Source organism: Gorilla gorilla, chromosome 2 (assembly GCF_029281585.2).
Source record: "Gorilla gorilla gorilla isolate KB3781 chromosome 2, NHGRI_mGorGor1-v2.1_pri, whole genome shotgun sequence".
NCBI classification, from domain to species: domain Eukaryota; kingdom Metazoa; phylum Chordata; class Mammalia; order Primates; family Hominidae; genus Gorilla; species Gorilla gorilla.
The window spans coordinates 201,246,619-201,269,109 of NC_086017.1; the positions used below are offsets into that span (position 1 = coordinate 201,246,619).

The 22,491-nt window shown below is 38.2% G+C and overlaps 1 non-coding gene and 1 pseudogene across 1 annotated transcript; one reads left to right on the top strand and one right to left on the bottom strand.

Moving 5' to 3' along the window:
• Positions 1 to 970: 970 nt before the first annotated feature.
• Positions 971 to 1,077, bottom strand: LOC115934128 (U6 spliceosomal RNA). The gene has a single exon (XR_004069973.1). It is a non-coding gene; the product is annotated as a U6 spliceosomal RNA (small nuclear RNA).
• Positions 1,078 to 1,985: 908 nt separating this feature from the next.
• On the top strand, positions 1,986 to 3,239 carry LOC101125421 (nicotinamide/nicotinic acid mononucleotide adenylyltransferase 1-like; annotated as a pseudogene).
• The last annotated feature ends 19,252 nt before the right edge of the window (positions 3,240 to 22,491 follow it).

A 22,491-nucleotide genomic window follows, 5' to 3' on the forward strand; every position in this document is an offset into this window, starting at 1 on the left:
TATTCAGTGGAAGCTGATTAGATGATGCCCACCAGATTAAGGGCAGGTCTGCCTTCCTCAGCTCACTGACTCAAAGGTTAATCTCTTTCGGCAACACCCACACAGACAGGCCCGGAATTAATACTCTGTATCTTTCAATCCAATCAAGTTGACATTCAGTATTAACCATCACAGGTCCATTTGGTTTATAGTGCAGATTAAGTCTGATGTTCCTTGGCTGATTTTCTGGCTAGATTATCTGTTCAATGCTCAAAGTGGGATGTTGAAGTCTCCAGCTATTATTGCATTGGGGTATACCTCTCTTTAGCTCTAATAATATTTGCTTTATATATCTGGATGCTCCGGTGTTGAGTGCATGTATTTTTATAATTGTTACATCCTGTGGCTAAGTTGACCCCTTTGTTATTATATAATGACTTTTTTTTTTTTTTTAATAGTTTTTTGTTTTCACATCTATTTTGTCTAAGTATAGCTACTCCTGCTCTTTCTTGATTTCTATTTGCGTGGAATATTTTTTTCCAACTCTTTATTTTCAGTCTATGTGTGTCTTTATAGGTAGGGAGTGTCTCTTGTAGGCCACGGATTATTATTCTTTAAATCCATTTAGCCACTCTATGCCTTTTAATTGGAGAGTTTATTCCATTTATATTAAACGTTATTATTGATAATTAAGGACCCCTGCCATTTTTTTTTTTTTTTTTTTACTGTTTCATAGCCTTTTCTTCCTTTGTTCTTTTCTTCCTGTCTTCCTTTTAGTGAAGATGATTTTCTCAGTAGGTTTGTTTTAATTTCTTGCCTTTTATTTTCTGTGTGTTTTGTTTTTTTTTTTTTTTTGATTTGAGATTATCATGAGGCTTGCAAATAATATCCTATAACTCATTATATTAAAGTGAAGAAAACCTAGCACTGATTATATAAACAAACAACTAGCAAACACTCAAAGAGAAAACTAATAAAAACTCTACACTTCAAAAATATGGACTACTTCACATAATTGCATGTTATTCTTTGACAGGGGTCATGGTAATCATCTCTGTATGATTCTACTTTTATTATATGTGGTGCCAACGTAAACACTCAATTATTTATGTAAGTAAATTAAATTCTCCAATCAAAAGACCTAGGGTGGCTGAATGGATTAAATAGCAATTTACAACAATATAATTCCTGCAAGAGACTCACTTTAGCCTCAAGGAAAAACATAGCCTGAAAGTGAAGGGATGGCATAAGATATTCCATGCAAATGACAACCAGAAGAGAGCAGAAGTGGCTTTACTTAACAGTAGACAAAATAGACTTTCAGTCAAAACAGATGAAGAAAGTCACTATATAAAGAGGTCAATTCATCAAGAGCATATAACTATTGCAAATATATAAGCATCCAACTTCAGAGCACCTACATACATAAATCAAATATTAACAGAACTTAAGGGAGAAGTAGATAGCAGTACAATAGTAGAAGACTTCAGTACCCCGCTGTCAACAATGGATAAGTTATTCACTCAGAAAATCAGCAAGGAAACAGCAGACTTGAATACCACAATAGATCAAATGTCCTAACTGATAAATACAAAACATTACATCCAATAGCAGCAGAGTAAACATTCTTCTCAAGCTTACGTGGAACATTCTCCAGGATAGATAATATGTTAGGCCACAAAACAAGTCTTAACAAATTTAGGAAGATTGAAATCATATCAAGTATCTTTTCCAACCACAATGTTATGAAACTAAAAATCAATAACAGGAGGAACTTTGGAAAATTAAAACATATGTGGAAATTAAACATACTCCTCAATAACAAATTACTTTTTCTGGTCAGAGAAGAAATCAAAAGACAATGAAAATAGACTCACAACACATCAAAACTTATGGAATGCAGCAAAAAGCTTCATTCACTATGGGGGAAATTTACAGTGATGAATGTAGGCATTTATCTGAAAAAGAAGGGTAGAAAGAAAGAAAGAAAGAAAGAAAGAAAGAAAGAAAGGAGTAACCTTACTTTATACCTCAAGAAACTAGAAAAATAGAGAAAATATGAATCTAAAATTGACAAGAAGAAGGAAGTAAAAATTAGAGCAGAAATAAATGAAACAGAGGTTAGAAAAACAATTTAGTCTCCAGAAACACTCGGGCTGGTGGCAGTGAGGGTGTTAATTATAATTTGGATATAAAACCATTTTCCTAGCCCACCTTAGAGAAGACTGTTGCCACGCTAGTTGAAATGGTTCCAATAGCCTCCCTTGCAAGTCACTTCAGATTCAAAGAATTTTCTTTGTAAAAACAGCAAGGGAGGTGTCACAGTATTCCATTTAGAGCGACAACTTTAAGTTCTTGCCATGGAAAATTCAGAGAAGACAGAAGTGGTTCTCTTTGCTTGTGGTTCCTTTAATTCTGTCACCAACAGGCACCTCAGGTTGCTTGAGCTGGCCAAGGATTACATGAATGGAACAGGAAGATATAGAGTTGTCAAAGGCATAATCTCTCCTGTTGGCGATGCATACAAGAAGAAAGGACTCATTCCTGCCCATCACCAGGTCATCATGGCAGAACTTGCCACCCAAAATTCCAAATGGGTAGAAGTTGATACATGGGAAAGTCTTCAGAAGGAGTGGATAGAGACTGTTAAGGTGCTAAGGCACCATCAAGAGAAACTGAAGGCCAGTAACTGTGATCACCAGCAGAACTCACCTACATTAGGAAGGCCTGGACGAAAGAGGAAGTGGACTGAACAAAGACGAGATTCTGATCAAAAGGAATCCCCTAGAGCCAAAAATGAAAGGTGCGCCAAAGGTCCATCTGCTGTGTGGGGGTAGATTTACTGGAGTCTTTGGTGTTCTCAGTTTGTGGAAGAGTGAAGATATCATCCAAATCGTGGCAGATTATGAGCTCATATGTATTACTTGATATATATTATCATAGAAAATTCAGATTAAATTGGAAATGATGCTCAGAAATTCATCTATGAATCTAATGTGTTGTTGAAACATCAGAGCAACATTCACATGGTGAATGAATGGATAACTAATGAGATCTCATTCACAAAAATCTGGAGAGTCCTCAGAAGGGATCAGAGCATTTGCTAGTTGGCACCAGATCTTGTCCAATAATACCTTGAAAAGCAGAATTTGTACAGCTCCGAGAGTGAAAACAGGAATGTTGGGATCATCCTGCCCCTTTGCAGAGAAACACTGCAGAAGCTAAGGCATAGGAATTCTACAGCATGATGTTTTGGACTTCCCTTTTGGGGATTTGAAACAATCTGGATGTTAGTAACGGGGGAAAGAAATTGTGATCCTGTTGCATAAAATAAAGCTTAAAAGTTTAGTAAAAATCAGTGGTAAGTTAAAATCAGGATTTATTTTTATTAGAAGTTGCTAAGATGAATGTTTTCCATGTGTTTTGGTTTTTTTAGAATGTACAAATCTCTTTATCTTTAAACCAAGAGATTAGCAGCACACTAAAGCCAGAAGAATTTTCAGTGAAAGTAGCCACAAATAAGTAAAAAAGTACATTCAACTCTACCACATAAAAGAAACAGATTGTGAAAAGCAAAAGTTCATTTAAAATTCTAACTTTGGTTATGAAGGGAATTGACATTGTATGGATGCCTGTTGCTGGATAATCAGGAGCCAGGGTAGACAAAGGAAGGAACTCTTACAGTGGTGATCTTGTAAAGTGCACCATTGATAAATCGTCTCCAGTTATGCAAAACAATGATTGTGAATTTGCCTGGCAGAAACATTGCACCAATAGTTAGTTTTCTGTTTCACACATCAGAATGGCCAAATAAACTTTGGCAAGACTTATCTGCCTAGAGCTCCACCTTTGGAGATAGGGAGTGAGGTCCAAGCCCGTGTATGTTTAGAAAGGTGTGCAGGTATTTCTGATGCCCACCAGAGGTAGAGAGCTGCTGCTTTACAGGTTACACACATTCATTTAGGCTTTTGCAAATCATATTCTAGCCCTGGCCATCTGCCACCTCTTTATCTTCAGGAACAACTTCAGAGATAACATCATGCTGCTTTGAAATGAGAAAACCACAGATAATGAGGGGTCTCATTCAAGGAATTTATAAGTCTGAATGTTCTCAGCCTTTACTGATAGCTTAATCAAAAGATCTGAGTGGGGCACAGTGGCACATGCTCTGTAATCCCATCTACTTGCGATGCTGTGGCAGGAGGGTCACTTGAGCCCAGGACTTTGAGACCAGCTTGGGAGAAACAAGGAGAGCTCATCTTAAAAAAAAAATCTGGAGTTTCTGAAGAGCCCTGCTCTTTCTCTGTTCCAGCCCACCGTGAATCTGCCATTTGTGAATTTAAGCAGAAAGGGGGTCTGTTTTCTTATACTTTTCCTCTTCTTGTCCTTTTATATGAAGTTTAACTAAAAGTAGTACTCTCAAATAACTAGTCATAGCTTTATGATAAAAACTGGTTAAAATTTTGTAGAAGTTCTACCAACTGGTAAAATGAAAGACTAGAAATAGCTTTCTGTAAAATAGTTTTAGGGTTTGTGAAAATAGTTCTGTGATAGAAACAGGACTAAAATTAAATTTCTAATGAAAATAGAATAATTTGCTTTTTTAAATTTCTATTTCATACCTATACCACCCCAGATGAAGGATTTGAACTGCAGGATAAAAAACATACTTAGAATTGTGCAATTGCATAGTTAGACCTGAATCTGCAGTTTAAAAAAGGAAAATGTTAAATAAGGTTAAGCAAATGTTTATGCTACAGCTCCCAGCTTATTCTTACTAAAGCCATCAGGCCAACTCCCAAAGACAGGGAAGGCGAAAAGCCTTACACCTAGCAGTTGCATTATCCATCTGCCGAGTGAATGAGATATTGGAATCTCAAATCCTAGAGATGCCAGTCATTTTTCTACTCCTTAGCTTTTTGGAGTTTAAGAGTTGAAGCAGCACTGAAAAATAACAATTGAGCAAGATGAAGCTATCATAACTGAGCTTTAGTTTCTTCTGGGCAACTTCTAGTTCATCTGAAACTTCTCTCATACTGTCATGCCTTCCTACTTAGAAGTGCCCGGGCCCTGCTGACCTGTGATACAACTGACCTCAGAACCTCACTGGATGAGGCACGTGCAGGAGGCCTGGTAATGGAGCAACAACTTTATACAAAGAACAAGTTACTTGTTTTTTTCTCCAAGTTCTGAGGGTGCTGCTGATGCTGCCACATAATAGTATAATTTTGGGTGTCCTCCTGAACAGAACTTCACCTTTGAAAATGGAAATAAGAACAATGAACTTCACAAGAGAATGAATATTAATAACTGTTGTGACTTTCTTTAAGGAAGAAGAAAATACACCATGGCTTATTCCCTACTTCATCATCTATGTAATTTGCTTTTGTAATGTGAATTTAGAGGAAATGTGTGATGCTGGTATTGTGTTTTGTTTGTTTATTTAATGCTGGGGGCTTTATTTGTTGCATACTTTACTCTGTATATTGTGTAATTCAAATGCACCAAACAAACATGCAGGAAAAGTCCTTTATTGGCATCTTCAAAAGCAATTTAAAAATCAACAAAACTGAGTTGGTTTCTTTTAAAATTAACAAAATTATCAAACCTTTAGCTAGACTAACCAAGAAAGAAGAGAGAAGCCTCGAATAAATGAAACTGAAAATGAAAGAGAAGATGATACAACTGATACCTCAGAAACACAAAGGATCGTAAGTGACTATTGTGAACAATTATACTCCTAGTTTCTAGAGAGCAAAGTAGCAATTATGTCTTTATTAACTAGGACTAAACGTTCAATTACCCCATATGGTAATATACTTGAAAGAAGGATCATTGTGTGTTAATTGTTCTTGGCCAGAATATCAGGTGATGGAGAATAGTAATATCATCTTAAGAGAGTTGATGGCAGTAAGAAAAACATATTAACCAATTTTATTAATTAATATAACATTATAATTTTTGATTTTACTACCATTTATAGTTTCGATGGCTGTCATTTTAAAATGTTTTTATCTCTACACCTGAGGCAGCATATGTATTTTGGAAAGCAGAATACCATGCTTAGAAGTTAATAATGCAAAATTAGTCACTTATTAGCTCAGTGACATCTGATGAGTCAATTAACCTCATTGTGCCTCGGTTTTCTCATGCATAAAGGGAAAAATAATAATAGTGGCTTTATCTTATGGAGATAATGTAATGTTTTATGGAGTTAACACCAATAAAAATCTTAGAAGTGTGCCTGGCATATAGTAAATGTTACATATACATTAGTTCTAATTATTTGTAGAGAGAACGTTAGTCTTCTGGTCTTAGCTCTGTTATTCTCTGATTATCTGTAATCTTGGGCAATATATTCTGATCTCTGAGCAGCCTCCATTTTCTTCTGTAATATGTGCATAATATTTCTTTATGATGTTTTAATGAGAAGACAGATACAAAACTATACATAGTCTGGGCGTGGTGGCTTACACCTGTAATCCCAGCACTTTGGGAGGCCGAGGAGGGCGGATCACGAGGTCAGGAGATTGAGACCATCCTGGCTAACACGGTGAAACCCCGTCACTATTAAAAAATACAAAAAAAAAAAAAATTAGCCAGGCGTGGTGGTGGGCGCCGGTAGTCCCAGCTACTCGGGAGGCTGAGGCAGGAGAATGGCGTGAACCCGGGAGGCGCAGTTTGCAGTGAGCCGAGATCATGCCACTGCACTACAGCCTGGGTGACAGAGTGAGACTCCATCTCAAAACAAAAACAAAAACAACAAAAAACTATACATAAAAAATTCCACATCACTTAAAAATTTATTTATTGCATAGTATGAAAAGAATATGTGATCTCTGGTTCCATCCATGTTGTTTCATATGACTGGATCTCATTCTTTTTTATGGCTGAATAGTATTCCATTGCATATATGTAACACATTTTCTTTATCCAGTCATTTGTTGATGGACACATAGGTTACTTCCAAATCTTGACTATTGTAAACAGTGCTACAACAAACCTAAGAGTGCAGTTATCTCTTTGATATACTGATACTGATTTCCTTTCTTTTGAGTATAGATATACACCCAGCAATGGGATTGCTGGATCATATTTATGTTAAGTGAAATAAGTCAGGCACAGAAAGGCAAACACTTCATGTTCTCACTTATATGTAGGAGCTAAAAATCAAAACAATTGAACTCATGGACATAGAAAGTGGAAGGATGATTATCAGAGGCTGGGAAAGGTAGTGAGGGTATGGGGGAGGTGGGAATGGTTAATGAATGAAACAAAAATAGAAAGAATGAATAAGACCTAGTATTTGATAGTACAACAGGGTGACTATAGTCAGTAATAACTTAATTGTATGTTTCTAATTGTATTGTTTGTAACTCAAAGGATAAATGCTTGAGGGGATGGCTATCCCATTCTCCACGCTGTGCTGATTTCACATTGCATACCTGTGTCAAAACATCTCATGTACCCCATAAATATATACGCATCTACTATGTATCTACAAAAATTAAAAAAAATTAAAAAGGATGTGTGAAAATTATGGAGAAGAACAACAAAAAGAACCATCTAACATATAGAGAACAGACCAAATATGATACAGTCTTCATTGATAATTTGAGGTAGTTTTGTTCCATTCTACCAACCATTTTTTGCTTCCTTCCTTGTTTCTTTCCTCTCTTCCTTCTGCCATCCCTCTCTTATTTCTCTCCTTCCTCTTTTCTTCCTCAGTATATTCAATAATTTATCACACATATGCTGAGAAACTATACTCTAACAGGCCCAATGCTAACTACAAAAGCATTCTCCACCCTTGGGAGAGTTCAGGCAGAGAGTAAAGAACCAGGCACACCGAACATCCATGGATGAATGGGTAACACAACTAATTTAATCTTCAGATTTGAAGTTCCACAAATTAGTGACCTCAGGATAATTTGTGTGGCTTTAAAAAAAATACAAATTTCTAGACCCCACTTCTTGATTCTACCAATAGGAATTTTGAAAATGAGGGAAGGGAATTGCAGAGAGAAATGGTCTATATTTTCTAACATTTCACCAAAGAATTCTGATGCAGCGGGTCCACAGACATTGGCCAATTTGAAAATTTATTGAAATATCTTATAGTTCATTCCAATATAGGTATATAATTAGTCATTTTTAAAAGATAATTTTACATAAACCAAAAAATATTGTCATTGTTGCTTTCTTAATTTCAGCATGTGGGTATTGTGAATAGGTCCCTTTCATGATTTTCCAAACACAATGTCATCACTCAAAATGTAGCAATACTAATCACAATAGTAGACAAAGAAACACATTCCAACACCTTCTATACATAGATCTAGAATTTTTGTCCAGTGATATCAATCACCTTGTTCCACAAATCTAAATTTGAGATAAATCCTCTTTTTTTGCTTACGTGGTTTTGTTTCATCGTTATTCCACATCTGAATTAATCCAAACTGTTGATAACAAAGGAAAGAGGTGAAGAAATATAACTTGATTAGCCTAAACCCATTCCTACTGTGAAAAAGAGCATGTAGCCAGCCTGTGAGCAATGGTGAGTAACATCATCATTACTAACAAATATGAGCCATTTCTAGGTATTCTAATCTCGGCTTCAAAGTCTAAAACATTAAAAAATAAAAGAATAAAACCTTTTTGTTTAAAGCAATGCTGGTTTTCTAATGGCACAAAGGTCAATCATTTGCTTATGTCTAGTAAAAATGAGGATTACATGTTATCTCTTTTAGAACCAGAAAACAAGATTATATTAGAATGCAGATTGTTGGAAATGAGGCATTTTTGATGTATCTGTTTAATTCTCTCATTCAACATACGTCTAACCTGTGTGATTTTTCTGTTAAATAATATCTAGGCCAACTAGAAATCTACACAATATTTCTAGTCATGATTATTTTCTATGGGTTTCAGAGCAAGTACCAAAAATGTACAAATATCTAAAATTTATTTTTCATTTCTTGAATGCTAAAGCATGTGAGCATCTTGGTCTATTATATTTAGTCAAGAATATCTTTCCACTATTTCTGCATTAAACATTAATGAGTAGATTCCTTTGGAAATTTGGCATTTCGTCCTGAACTAGAATTAGAAAAAGTTTTCTCTTCAAACAACTGGAAACAGCATGTGTTCTGTTTATTGCTTCACATCAAAGCCAGCCTTACAATTCCTTTCTGATTTTGTCTGGATAAGTTCAAATTAGCTACTACATGACTAGCCCAGACAGCCTTTCATAATCAAAATTGGTTGGCAAATGGTAGGACCTTTGGCTAAAACTGTGTTTTCCTGTGCTGTTGTTAATTGTCTAGCTTAGAGGAAACTGAGAGTTGTACAGTTGCTTGTTTTCTAATGAAGTTTCTTAAAATCATAAAATGGTGAAGTATAGTAGAACAACAACAAAAAAGGCTCTCTGAGGATAAATTTCATCCTGTGTTTCTGTGGAAATAATTAGATTTTGGTTGCATTTTTTTCCCCCAATCTGTGAGACATGAATGCTTTTGGAAAAAAAAATAATGAGTTATTAGATTAAAATATACTAAAAATTAAGCCCCATGTTTTATTAAATTCAGCAGAAATAAAATTACTCCGTCAGAATGCTGTGAAAGGTTTTTAAAAATTTGCTCTCACTTTCTGTACTCATTTAATCTCATATCAGTAACAAAAATTTTCAAAACTGGCATCATTCTGCGGGTCATATGTTGAATAGTAGTAATACAGTTGGTTTCCCTCATTTAATATATGGTGTCTCTGAGACTCCTGGAGGACTAATGTTTCTCTCAAAATCGTAGAGACAATTGCTGGCAGCAATAGGGCTTGATTTTATGACCTTCAATGCATAGGCCAAAGTACTTTGTAGTAGAGCGGGCTGCCTCAACTACTAACTCTTAATGAAGATGTAAGGAGAGCCTAGGAGACTCAAATTCAGGCACCTGTGCAAGTCACTGCCAGAGTTCAAATTGGTTTTCACTCTTGTATAAATTCCAAAACATGTAGGTGTTGAGTTCCTGGACACTTCCATCAGAAAATTTGACAGACAAAAAAGTAGTTTGAGCATTTTTAATACAAATTTTATACTTTTATTTAAAAATTAGAAGCATTAACTCTGTAAAATAATTAACATGGATGCCTGTATAATCATTTAAAATTTTGACTTTGCCTGGGAATTCAAAGCATAGTAAGTCCATGTGATTTATGCATTTTTTTCCTCTTTCTTTCTTTCTCTTTCTTTTTCCCTTCCTTCCTTCCCTCCCTCCTTTCTTTCATTTTCTCTCTCTTTTCTTTTCTTTCTCTCTTTCTTTCTCTTTCTTCCTTCCTTCCTTCCTTCCCTCCCTCCTTCCTCTCTCTTTCTTCCTTTTTTTTTTTTTTTGATGGAGTCTCACTCTGTCACCCAGACTGCAGTGCAGTAGCATGATCTTAGCTCACTGCAACCTCTGCCTCGTGGGCTCAAGAGATTCTCCGGCCTCAGCCTCTCGAGTAGTGCACACCACCATGCCCTGCTGATTTTTGTATTTTTGTAGAAACAGGGTTTTGCCATGTTGGCCAGGCTGGTCTCAAACTCCTGACCTCAGGTGATCCACCCGCTTTGGATTCCTAAAGTGCTAGGATGTATACATCCTATTATAGGCATGAGACTGTGCCCAGAACTTTCTTTTAAAGAAAATTTCTGGATACAGACTGATATTCAAACTGACAGCACTAGTTTTCTCTTTTTAATTAAATCTTCCCTGGGAAATAGACTGACTGACACTGTTAATTTTTATAAACGTCATTAAATATCAGAAGATTTTTGAAAAATGAAACAGCTCCACAGATAAGTCTGCATGCAGAAAATATCTAAACTCTTAGATTACCCAGTCAAGCTCTACTTCTCATCTTGATCTGCATGTTACTGATTGTTAAATTAGAAAAATGAAGTTAATTATATTGTATACATTCTAGCATATACTCATAAAAGCATATATACTATAAGTATTTAGTCAGTTTCTAAATTACCAATACATTGATATATTAATGATCTAAATGTCAGTTTCTGAGTAGTATATTTCTAACTTACTTTGTAATTTTCCAAAGGAAAAAAATCCTATAAATGATTTCAAAGTAACCAAGCTATTAAATGGACATATTATATATATATGATACCTCAATTATAATACATACAGCATGATAGAAACTTACCATCATGCTTAGCAGTGTGTGAATTTTTACAATGTGCACAGAATTCCAGGAAAGCAAAGATAAGGCTGACTCATTTTTAATTGAACCAGGGATTACTTCACCTCAATGGGCAATGCCTTTCTGTTAAAGTAGAATGAATTCTCTTTCAGTTCTATAACAATAGCAAATCCTATCACTTTGAAGGTTGTAGAGGGCAAATAGATGGATATCTTAAGCACACTAGGCTTCGGACCAATTAGTTGTAGTCATTTAATAATTATTCAAAGGCCTGTTAATCCCAAAGTCTGTGCTCTTGTCACCAGAAACACCAGAAAAACAATTTTTTAATAGTTGAGTTAATAGGGAATAATTTCAAATCATTTATCTTCTTTCAGTAATTTCAAATACACAGTAGTCAATAAGAAGTTAGAATAAATAGTGGCCCATTGGAAAAAGTCAAGATAGTGGACACTAAGAACCTGATCAAGAGCTTAAAGAAACCAACAAGGGTAGAATCACAAAATTCCTTAAGAAAATCCTAGTTGATTAACTTATTTTGTTGATTTGCAAGGGCTACTGTTATTGATACTGTGTCTGGAATTGGTGGGTTCTTGGTCTCATTGACTTCAAGAATGAAGTCACGGATCCTCGCGGTGAGTGTTACAGCTCTTAAGGTGGCGCGTCTGGAGTTTGTTCCTTCTGGTGTTCGGATGTGTTCGGAGTTTCTTCCTTCTGGTGGGTTCGTGGTTTCGCTGGCTCAGGAGTGAAGCTGCAGACCTTTGCGGTGAGTGTTACAGCTCATAAAGGCAGTGTGGACCCAAAGAGTGAGCAGCAGCAAGAGTTATTGCAAAGAGCAAAAGAACAAACCTTCCACAGTGTGGAAGGGGACCCCAGCGGGTTGCCACTGCTGGCTCAGGCAGCCTGCTTTTATTCTCTTATCTGGCCCCACCCACATCCTGCTGATTGGTAGAGCTGAGTGGTCTGTTTTGACAGAGCGCTGATTGGTGTGTTTACAATCCATGAGCTAGACACAAAGGTTCTCCACCTCCCCACCAGATTAGCTAGAAACAGTGTGGACACAAAGGTTCTCCAAGGCCCCACCAGAGTAGCTGGATACAGGGTGTCGATTGATACATTCACAAACCCTGAGCTAGACACAGGGTGCTGACTGGTGTGTTTACAAACCTTGAGCTAGATACAGAGTGCGGATTGGTGTGTTTACGATCTCTGAGCTAGACATAAAGGTTCGCCTCCTCCCCACCAGATTAGCTAGATACAGAGTGTGGATTGGTGCACTCACAAACCCTGAGCTAGTTACAGAGTGTGGATTGGTGCACTCACAAACCCTGAGCTAGACACAGGGTGCCGATTGGTGTATTTACAATCCCTGAGCTAGACATAAAGGTTCTCCACGTCCCCACCAGACTCAGGAGCCCAGCTGGCTTCACCCAGTGGATCCAGCACCAGGGCTGCACATGGAGCTGCCTGCCAGTCCCACGCCGTGGGCCCGCACTCCTCAGCCCTTGGGTGGTCGATGGGACTGGGCACCGTGGAGCAGGGGGTGGCGCTTGTCGAGGAGGCTCGGGCCGCACAGGAGCCCACTGAGGGGATGGGAGGCTCAGGCATGGCGGGCTGCAGGTCCCGAGCCCCGCCCCACGGGAAGGCAACTAAGGCCCGGCGAGAAATCGAGGGCAGCGCCGGTGGGCTGGCACTGCTGGGGGACCCAGTACACCCTCCACAGCTGCTGGCCCGGGTGCTAAGCGCCTCATTGCCTGGGGCCGGCGGGGCCGGCCAGCTGCTCCGAGTGCAGAGCCCGCCAAGCCCACGCCCACCTGGAACTCCAGCTGGCCCGCAAGCGCCGCGCGCAGCCCCGGTTCCCGCTCGCGCCTCTCCTTCCACACCTCCCTGCAAGCTGAGGGAGCGGGCTCCGGCCTTGGCCAGCCCAGAAAGAGGCTCCCACAGTGCAGCAGTGGGCTGAAGGGCTCCTCAAGTGCCACCAAAGTGGGAGCCCAGGCAGAGGAGGCGCCGAGAGCGAGCGAGGGCTGTGAGGACTGCCAGCATGCTGTCACCTCTCAATACTTCTCCCTCAATATGATAACCGGTCTATAGAATGGCATCAACTTTTCAGCAGACCAGTGCAGATTTACCATGGAGCTGATGGAGGTAAATTTCTACAGACTCTTCCCTAAGGCCTGGGAGGATCCCTTTTGCGACCATGTGGTCTTATGTTGTTATAAAGTTTACAAAATATTCTTATCCTTTAAACTTCCTTTTTGTTACTCTTCTATTAATGAAGTGTGCCCATGGAGTGGCCATAGGGAAAATGAGTTGGGAAAACATTTGGTTTGAGTTCACTGCAATATGTTTATGTGGCTTGCATTTACTGAATATAAAAGTATTTGAGTGCTATACGCTAGTAGCAATGAGCACGCAGATCTAGCACACAAACCATCTCTGCCTAAAGGAATCAGGGCTTTTGGGACTTATGGATGGTACCAGGGTTGGGGCAGATATAAAGTAAGCCTGCTGAATAACTTCTTAATCAAGAACATAAAGTGCTCAGAAATATACGAACATGTACAGAGACTCGGGAGCCAGCTTGAAGGGGCTCCCAATGACCATGTATGAGGCAATTTGATGACCAAAAAAATTAAATACAGTAATGAATTATAAATTATTGAATGAATAGAAATTTATGAATCCACATGATAATAAATGAATAAACTAGCAAGTAACTTGAGGAAAAGAAAGCACGCACAATAATAAGGCACATGGATTAAAATATTAGCTATAGGTAAATCTGCGTAAGGGTCTACACAGTTATTCTTTTACTGTGTTTATTTTCAAAAACTCTCTGTAAGGTTGAGGTTATTTTCAAATTAAAAGTTTTTTTTTTAAGTAGGTTATTGCTAATTTCTCCTGTGCAGGAATGATTTTCAGGAATACTCCTATGGCCACTGTGTCCACTTATCCAGCAATGTGACCTCCAGATGCAGAGCCAGAGGTCATAGTGTGATGAAAATGGGTCCTGTATGACTCAGCACACAAAATATAGGCTAGTAGAAAGAAAAAAAAAAAAAACCGTTTAAAATGCATTAATTTAGAAGATAATGTGTAGGAACTTTTTCTATCTTCTGTAACAACTGACATTTAAGTTCTTATTAGCTGCTAATCCATAAGAAGATCTCTTCTTATAGAAATATAATTGGTATTACGGGGTATGCAATTATAAACATAATCTTTATTTCAAAATTTGGTTAGAAACTATGCAAAATAGAATGTATTGTAATATCTGTGTCTGATGGGGCCAAATGTGAAGTAATGCTATAATAGTGAGTACATCTGTGAGTGAAAATTTGTATCTTATACATCCCAACATATGGGATCATGTCTGCACATATCTGCTTTTACCTTGCCCTGACAAGTCTGGAGCTTTCAGATAAAACAGCATGCAAATTTGCTTCTGACACAGCGAAATGGTCTGAAGAAAAAAAGTGTTCCTACATTTTCTATCAATGATTCAATTCATGTAATATAGTAATTACTTGATCATACAATTAGGTAACCCAATACACCATGTCAGACAATTTCAAAAGCATTTGAATTGCTCCTGTCTATGGCATATCGAATAGTGAGTTATAAAGTTGAAAGAAACTCTTTTAAACTCAAGAATGAAAAAATTTTGATCAATCACGCTAAAGCAAATATTGAATTATGCTTTTATTGTATGTAGAATACAATATCACAACATTATTATCTTATGAAGAGAGTCAAACTATATGGAACCAAAAGTATAGAAAAAAAATTATAGAGTATCAGATAGTTAAGTAATGAGAAATCTTATGTAATTTTCTGGATTTTTTTTTTTTTTTTTTTTACATTTATGCTGTTTGTCAGCTTTAAAAAAAATTGGCCAGGCATGGTAATCCCAGCACTTTAGGAGGCTGGGGTTGGAGGATCACCTGAGTCCAGGAGTTTGAGATCAGCCTGAGCAATGTAGTAAAACCTCTCATCTACAAAAAATAAATAAAATTAGCTGGGTATGGTGGTGCACATCTGTAGTCCCAGCTATTTGGGAGGCGGAGGTGGGAGGATTGCTTGAGCTTGGGAGTTTGAGGCTGTCATGAGCCGAGATCTCACCACTGTACCCTAGCCTGGGTGACAGAGAGAGACTCTATCTCAAAATAAATAAATAAATATTTGGTAACTAGTAATTATTTCCTGATTCTAATAAACATTGTTTTCCTCTATCAGCAGATATATAATGTCTCATTGTGACTCTTTTTGTGATATTGACAGTCATTAATGATCAATGCCTGGGTCCTTTAATTTATTAGAGGGTGAAAGATTGGAAGATTTTAATTCACTTAAACACCTTAATATAATAGTACAAATGCTTCCATAAAGAAAAACTTCCCTCTAGCTATGGTTACACAGTAGTATACTTTTCAAAGGAAAAGTATGAGAGGTAATGAAGCCCATTTCATAATGATAAAGGGTTCAATTAATCAAGAGGACATAACAGTGCTACTCATGTATGCACCAAACAACAGAGTTTCAAAATAAAAAAAAACCTAAAAAATACTGATACAAATGCAAGTAGAAATAGACAAACTCACAATTAGCTGGAAATTTTAATAACCCTCTCAATAATTGACCAAACAAGTAGACAGAAAATCAGTGACTATACAAAAGACTTGAACAATACTAATAACCAAATGGAACCAATTGACATTTATATAACACTGTACTTAATGAGGAGAGAATGCACATTCTTTCTAAGTGTACACAGAAAATTTACCAAGAGATACCGTATTCTGTGCCATACAGCAAGTCTCAACAAATTTTAAAGGATTTAATTGTACAGTGTATGTTATGTGACCACAGTGGACTTAAATTAGATATTAGTCAGTGACAGGCATCTGAAAAAGTCCCTCATATTTGGAAACTAAATGATACACTTCTGAATAGGCTATGAGTCAAAGGAAATTTCAAAAAGTAAAGTAGGAAGTATTTTGAACTAACTAAAATAAATACATACTCAAAATTAGTAGGATGCCACATAAGCAATCTTTAAAGAGAATTTTATAGCACTAAACCTACATTAGAAAAGTCTTAAATCAATGACTTCCACTTTAACCCTTAGAAACTAAAATTAAGGACAGTGCTTTTAACCCAAATTGAGCAGAAAAGATAAAATAATAAAGAGAACATAAATTAATGAAATAAAAAGCACTTACAACTGTAATGAAAGTTAATGAAAGCAAAGCTATTTATTTTAGATGATTAATAAAATTTATAAACATCTAGCCTGACTGATGAGAGAGAAAAAAAAGATGATGAACAAAATACCAGTATTAGCAGTGAGTGAGAGAGATGATATCACTACCGATTTTATAAAGAATAAAAGAATGAAAAGAGAATGTATAACTCTATAATACCTTAGTTAACATAGTTGAAACAGAAAAATTCCTTGAGGATAGAATTATCCTGATACCAGATCTTGACAAAAACAATACAAGGAAAAATATGTCTATTATATACACATTTATATTTATTTATTTTCAGGTAAAACACCTCATGAGTTCATATTCATACTTCCAAAATAAAATTCAGAGCTATAGGTTGGGCGTGGTGGCTCACGCCTGTAATCCCAGCACTTTGGGAGGCCGAGGTGGGCAGGTCACCTGAGGTCAGTAGTTCAAGACCAGCCTGGCCAACATGGTGAAACCTCGCCTCTACAAAAATACAAAAATTAGCCGGGCATGGTGGTGGGGGCCTGTAATCCCAGATACTTGGGAGGCTGAGGTGGGAGAATTGCTTGAATCCTGGAGGCAGAGGTTGCAGTGAGCGGAGATGGCGTCACTGCACGCCAGCCTGGGTGACAGAGTGAGACTCCGTCTCAAAAAAATAAAAATTGAAATTAAAAAAAAAGTAAAAATAAAAAAGTACATAAAATAAATAAATAACATTCAGAACTATAGGATTTTTAATTATTCCCTTATAGCATCTTTATCTTCTTTCTTTAACATGTCAAGTATCTTGGTTCTCAAGAACAATAAAGATACATAATTAGAATGTCACATCATTATGCCTTTGTTTTGTCCCATATTATACATTTTATTGTCTCAGAAAGCAATACCAATATCATCCCTGATATTATGATAATTGAAAATATTTAAATATTTTAGTATGTTATTTCTTTATCTCTCCCAGATAATGCAGTAAATTTGTTCTCTCCTTGGAAAAATTAAAACGCCCACATTTTTCTGACCTGAAATAAAATGTAAGGTTTAAGCTGACACGCATGTGATATAAGAAAGATACTAGACTTTATAATTAGACACACTGTGATTGAATTTCTGCACTACCATTTCTAAGTTTTTACATTTGAGCAAGGTTATTTATCTCTCTCTCTCTCTTTTTTTTTTTTTTATTTTTATTTTGAGATGGAGTCTCCCTCTATCACCCAGGCTGGAGTGCAGCGGCGTGATCTCGGCTCACTGCAAGCTCGGCCTCCCGGGTTCACGCCATTCTCCTGCCTCAGCCTCCCGAGTAGCTGGGACTACAGGCGCCTGCCACCATGCCCAGCTAATTTTTTATATTTTTAGTTAGAGACGGGGTTTCACCGTGTTAACCAGGATGGTCTGGATCTCTTGACCTTGTGATCTGCCCGTCTGGGCCTCCCAAAGTGCTGAGATTACAGGTGTGAGCCACCGCGCCCGGCCGGTCATTTATCTCTTGAAACTGTTTTCTTCATCCGTGGAATGGAGATCATCTCTACATTTCATAACTGTTAAGTATTAACACTCACGTGTTACACTTAAAGTGCCTAGCATATGGTAAGGGCTCAATAAATAAAAGTTATTGTATCTGAAGGAAATATAAAGATAGACAAGATGGCCCAAAATCATGTTGGATATGTTACTAAGAAGTATCTTTCACATTCCTACTCTACAATGTGGCTATAAGTGTACGCAGGAATGACTCAGGTGAACATTTATTATTCTTAGTATATGTTTACACACATACTATGTCAGAAATCCTGAGTACTTTCACAAACATTTATGCTCTAAATGCTGTCAGTGAATCAGTAAGGTATTAATGTTTTCTTTTACATTTGAAGAAATTAGAGAGTTAAAGTGGCTTTGAGGTCACAGTAATATAGAGATTCTTGCCCGGAGACAAGAAAGAGCACTGAGTTATAATGCCAAAGTGAGCAACATCGTGACTTCGGAATTATAACTCGGTGCTCTGTCTTGTCTCCGGCACAAGAAGCTCTATATTACTGTGAAGCATGTCTATAACCAAGGCATTACACGAATGGAGCAGTGCAAATGGTAGGGGCCTGTCTAATTTCCCTTTAGAAGTTCTAGTACTACTTCTCTCTTCCTCTTTATTTTCTCCAGAGCACACATTGTGAGGCCAAGACAATGTGTTTATTGAGGGACTTTACTGGGGACACATTCAGGAACTTTTCAGTAGAGAGGTTTGGCCAAGAGGTGCTGGTATATTTTCCATGGGATACATTTTTCAGCTGAAGATGTGATTGGAGGATTATCTCCCAGCAGTCACTGCTTGTTAAGCTCTTTTATTTTCTTCATTTGAAAGGCTTGTGGAATTATGCTGTGATCCACTTGTAGTGGAATACAGAGTAGAGACAAACAAACCACTAGAAATGGGATACAGACTAGAGGAAAACACACTTTATTGTCTTACTCAAGGAGGACGCCATTGGCTGGAAGAAGACTTAAACGAGTTGCTGTCTGCCAGACCACAGCATGAGGCAGACAAACAGAAAACAATGAGGTCATGCAGAAGTAGCTCATTACGCTGAACCCAAAAATAGAAGCCTGACAACCCAGCTTGGTGTGATGTTGAAAAGCACTGGACTGGCAGTCAAGACATGTGGGTTCCAATCCTAGTGTTAGTGGCAACTTGATGTATGGTTTTAGTCAATTCCTCCTGTTTTTGGCCGCAGTGTCTTTGCTTATGAACAAATAATGAAGGAATAAGATTAGATAACACCTATGGCCTTTGCTAGTGTGGCAATCAATAAATATATATTTATTTAGCACCCACTATGTGCCAGGAATTTTATTATGTCCTGGGAAAACATTAGTAAACAAAACAGACTTGATGCCTACCTTCATTTCAACATGAAGAAAGAGCCAACAAATGGATTTATCTGGCCTTCACAGGCCTCAAATATCGCCTGGGGAGTAAGAACACTCCAGGAGTTCTTTTGCTATGCCTGAAAGGGGATATACATTTGTGTTAAAATTGCAACTTTACTGCCATTCTCTACCTTATACTCTCATTATTTCTTGCTGGAATGGTAACAGTCACCTCTTCAACAGTCTCCTTGTTCCCATTGTCAGTCTTCATATAACCATGCAAATTGCTATCAGAAATTGTTATCAGTGTTTTCAGAAACTGTCAATATCATTCTTCTTTTCAAAAGTCTTATTTTCCCTGGGACACACAAAAGTAAGTACAAATTTCTTAAGATGAAATTGAAAGGCTCCCGCAGTCAGCCTGAAATCCCCTCTCTTATTTTCATCCATTGCATGTATACATGTATTAGTCTATGCTTTGCTGCTGTTGTTGTTTTTCTTTTTTTGAGACAGAGTCTTGCTCTGTTGCCCAGGCTGGAGTACAGTGGCATGATCTTGGCTCACTGCAGCCTCCACCTCCTGAATTCAGGCCATTCTTGTGCCTCAGCCTCCTGATACCTAAGACTACGGGTGTGCACCACCACTCCAGGCTAATTTTTTGTATCTTTAGTAGAGACAAAGTTTTGCCATGTTGGTCAGGCTGGTCTCGAACTCTTGGCCTGAAGTGATGTCCCCTCCTCAGCCTCCCAAAGTGCTGGGATTACACGCATGAGCCACCGCACTAGGCCTAGTCCATGTTTTAAAGGAGACAAGCTACTTAACAGCTATAATCCCTATCGCAATCTGAGTTGTCAGTTTCTGTCACTACACCAAGAGCTCCTGGAGAGCAGGGATGGCTCCTTATATATCTCTGAGTCATGGTGGCAAAACTGCACTTGGTGGCACACTAGGCACTGTAAGTGTTTGTGGAATTGATTGGTTGCTCTTTTAGCAGGATCTCTCCCTACCTGTTTTGTCTCTCACACTACAACCTCTCAATAAATAACTGCTGATTGTTGTCTAAACTAGTGCTGCTGATTGTTGTCTAAACTAGTATGATTTTTGAACTGCTAACATCGGCTTGATCTAGGAACTTGTTAGAAATGCAAATTCTTGAGATTTGATCCAAGTTTTTTTTTTTTCTTTTCTTTTTTTTTTTGGCAGGGTCTTGCTCTGTCACTCAGGCTGGAGTGCTGGAGTACAGTGGTGTCATCATAGCTCACTGTAACCTCAACCTCCTGGGCTCAAGAGATCCTCCTGCCTTAGCCTCCTGAGTAGCAAGGACTACCAGGTGCACACCACCACACTCAGCTAATTATTTTATTATTCTATTTTTGAGACAGAGTTTCACTTTTTTTTTTTGTTGTCCAGGCTGGAATGCAATGGCCCAGTCTAAGCTTACTGCAGCCTCCACCTCCCAGGCTCAAGCAATTCTCCTGTCTCAGCCTCCTGAGTAGCTGGGATTACAGGTGTGCACCATCACGCCCAGCTGATTTTTGTATTTTTAGTAGAGATGGGGTTTCTCCATGTTGGTCAGGCTGGTCTCGAACTCCTGACCTCAGGTGATTCATCCACCTCAGCCTCCCAAAGTGCTGAGATTACAGGCGTGGACCACCATGCCTGGCCTAATTATGTTATTTTTTGTAGAGATGGGGGTCTAGCTATGTGGCCCAGGATGCCAAGTATCTTCGAGAGTGGGAATTAGGAAATCTCCAGAATCGTTATGCATGCTAAAGTTTGAGAAGCACATTCCTAAACCATTACCAGGAACGAACTTACAGATTCTGGGAAGATGCTGACTCATGTTTCGTTTAATAAAAATGTGGTTATTTAACCAGTGCCAAAACGCCAAGGCTGGGGATTCCATTAGTTGGTAGAATCTTAAGACATAGCCAAGATAAAGCCTGAGTATTGGCAAAGGTGGGACAAAAGGCAAGAATGTTTAAAGTCGCTTTGCTTCTGATGGCTCCAGCTGTAGTGTTCTGCCCCACTCCCAATGAAAAATAGCAAAAATCAGCACTTGCTAAGTTCACACAGCATAATGAAACTCCCCTGTAGTATAGTATTGCTGTGTGTTAGGCAAGGGCTAGGAGGGTGTTAATATGTTAAGCCTCACAGAAAATACAATTTTATTGTATAGGAACCTTTATAATACCAATCCTTTATTCACTAATTAGATCATTTATTATTTCCACTAATATTTATTGAGAGCCAATGATGTGTAATCTGTATACTAACTATTGTGGCGTTACACAAATAAGTAAAAGGCACAGACTTCACAGTTAAACTGCTGACAGTGTAACGGAGGTAACGCACAATGAATATGCAGTTTTAAAACAATGCCATTTGTATTCACTAGGAGTAAATACCAGCTGTCAAACAGCCCAGCACATGAACACTAACCCAGCTTAGAGGGCTCAGAGAGGCTTCCTGGAAAATATAGTATGTTAGTTGAGGCCAGTAGCATCAGTAGGAATTATTTAGGCGATGGGTGCAAGGAGAGGGAATGAAGTGGGGAATAGTATGAAAGGATGTTGCATGTAAAAGTTATTGCATTTATATAAGCCAGAAAACAGGGTGGGAACCGCAGCAAGGTGCCTTCATAGGACTGTAGCTTGTTCATACTGGACGAAACATAGAGTACAAAACGGAGTGAGGAGAAATGAGGGTGGTGAGATACAGGACCAAATTGTGAAAGTCTCCTAAACCACGATAAAGTCTTCTAAACCATGTTTGTCCTGGAGAAGGAGTGAAGGACAAAGAGTGGGTGGGTGGCAATCAGCCAGAAAGCACTGAAAGGTTTTAAAGCGGTGAAATAGCTACAGTCTATTTCTGCTGTAGAAGTAGTCTGGCTACAATGTGCGTAACATTGGAATGGGACAAGACTGGAGGCAGGGAGGCCACATAGAAGAATGGTGACTTGAACTAAGTTGCAATGGAGAAGGAAGAGAGGTGGACTCAAGAGGGTAAGTACTAAGAAGCAACAGCTTGATGGTATACTGGATGTGGAATCTAAGGTGGTGCCTAAGTTCAGCCTTGGGTAAAACAGTGGGTTCACTGAGATAGGGAATTCGAGAGTTGTAGTGCAGTGGGGATCCAGGGTTGGAGGGGACAGGAGTTTTGAGACAGTGATCACTAAGTGACCTGCTTTAACCCCAAACTGAGAGCATATTTGAAAGCTGTA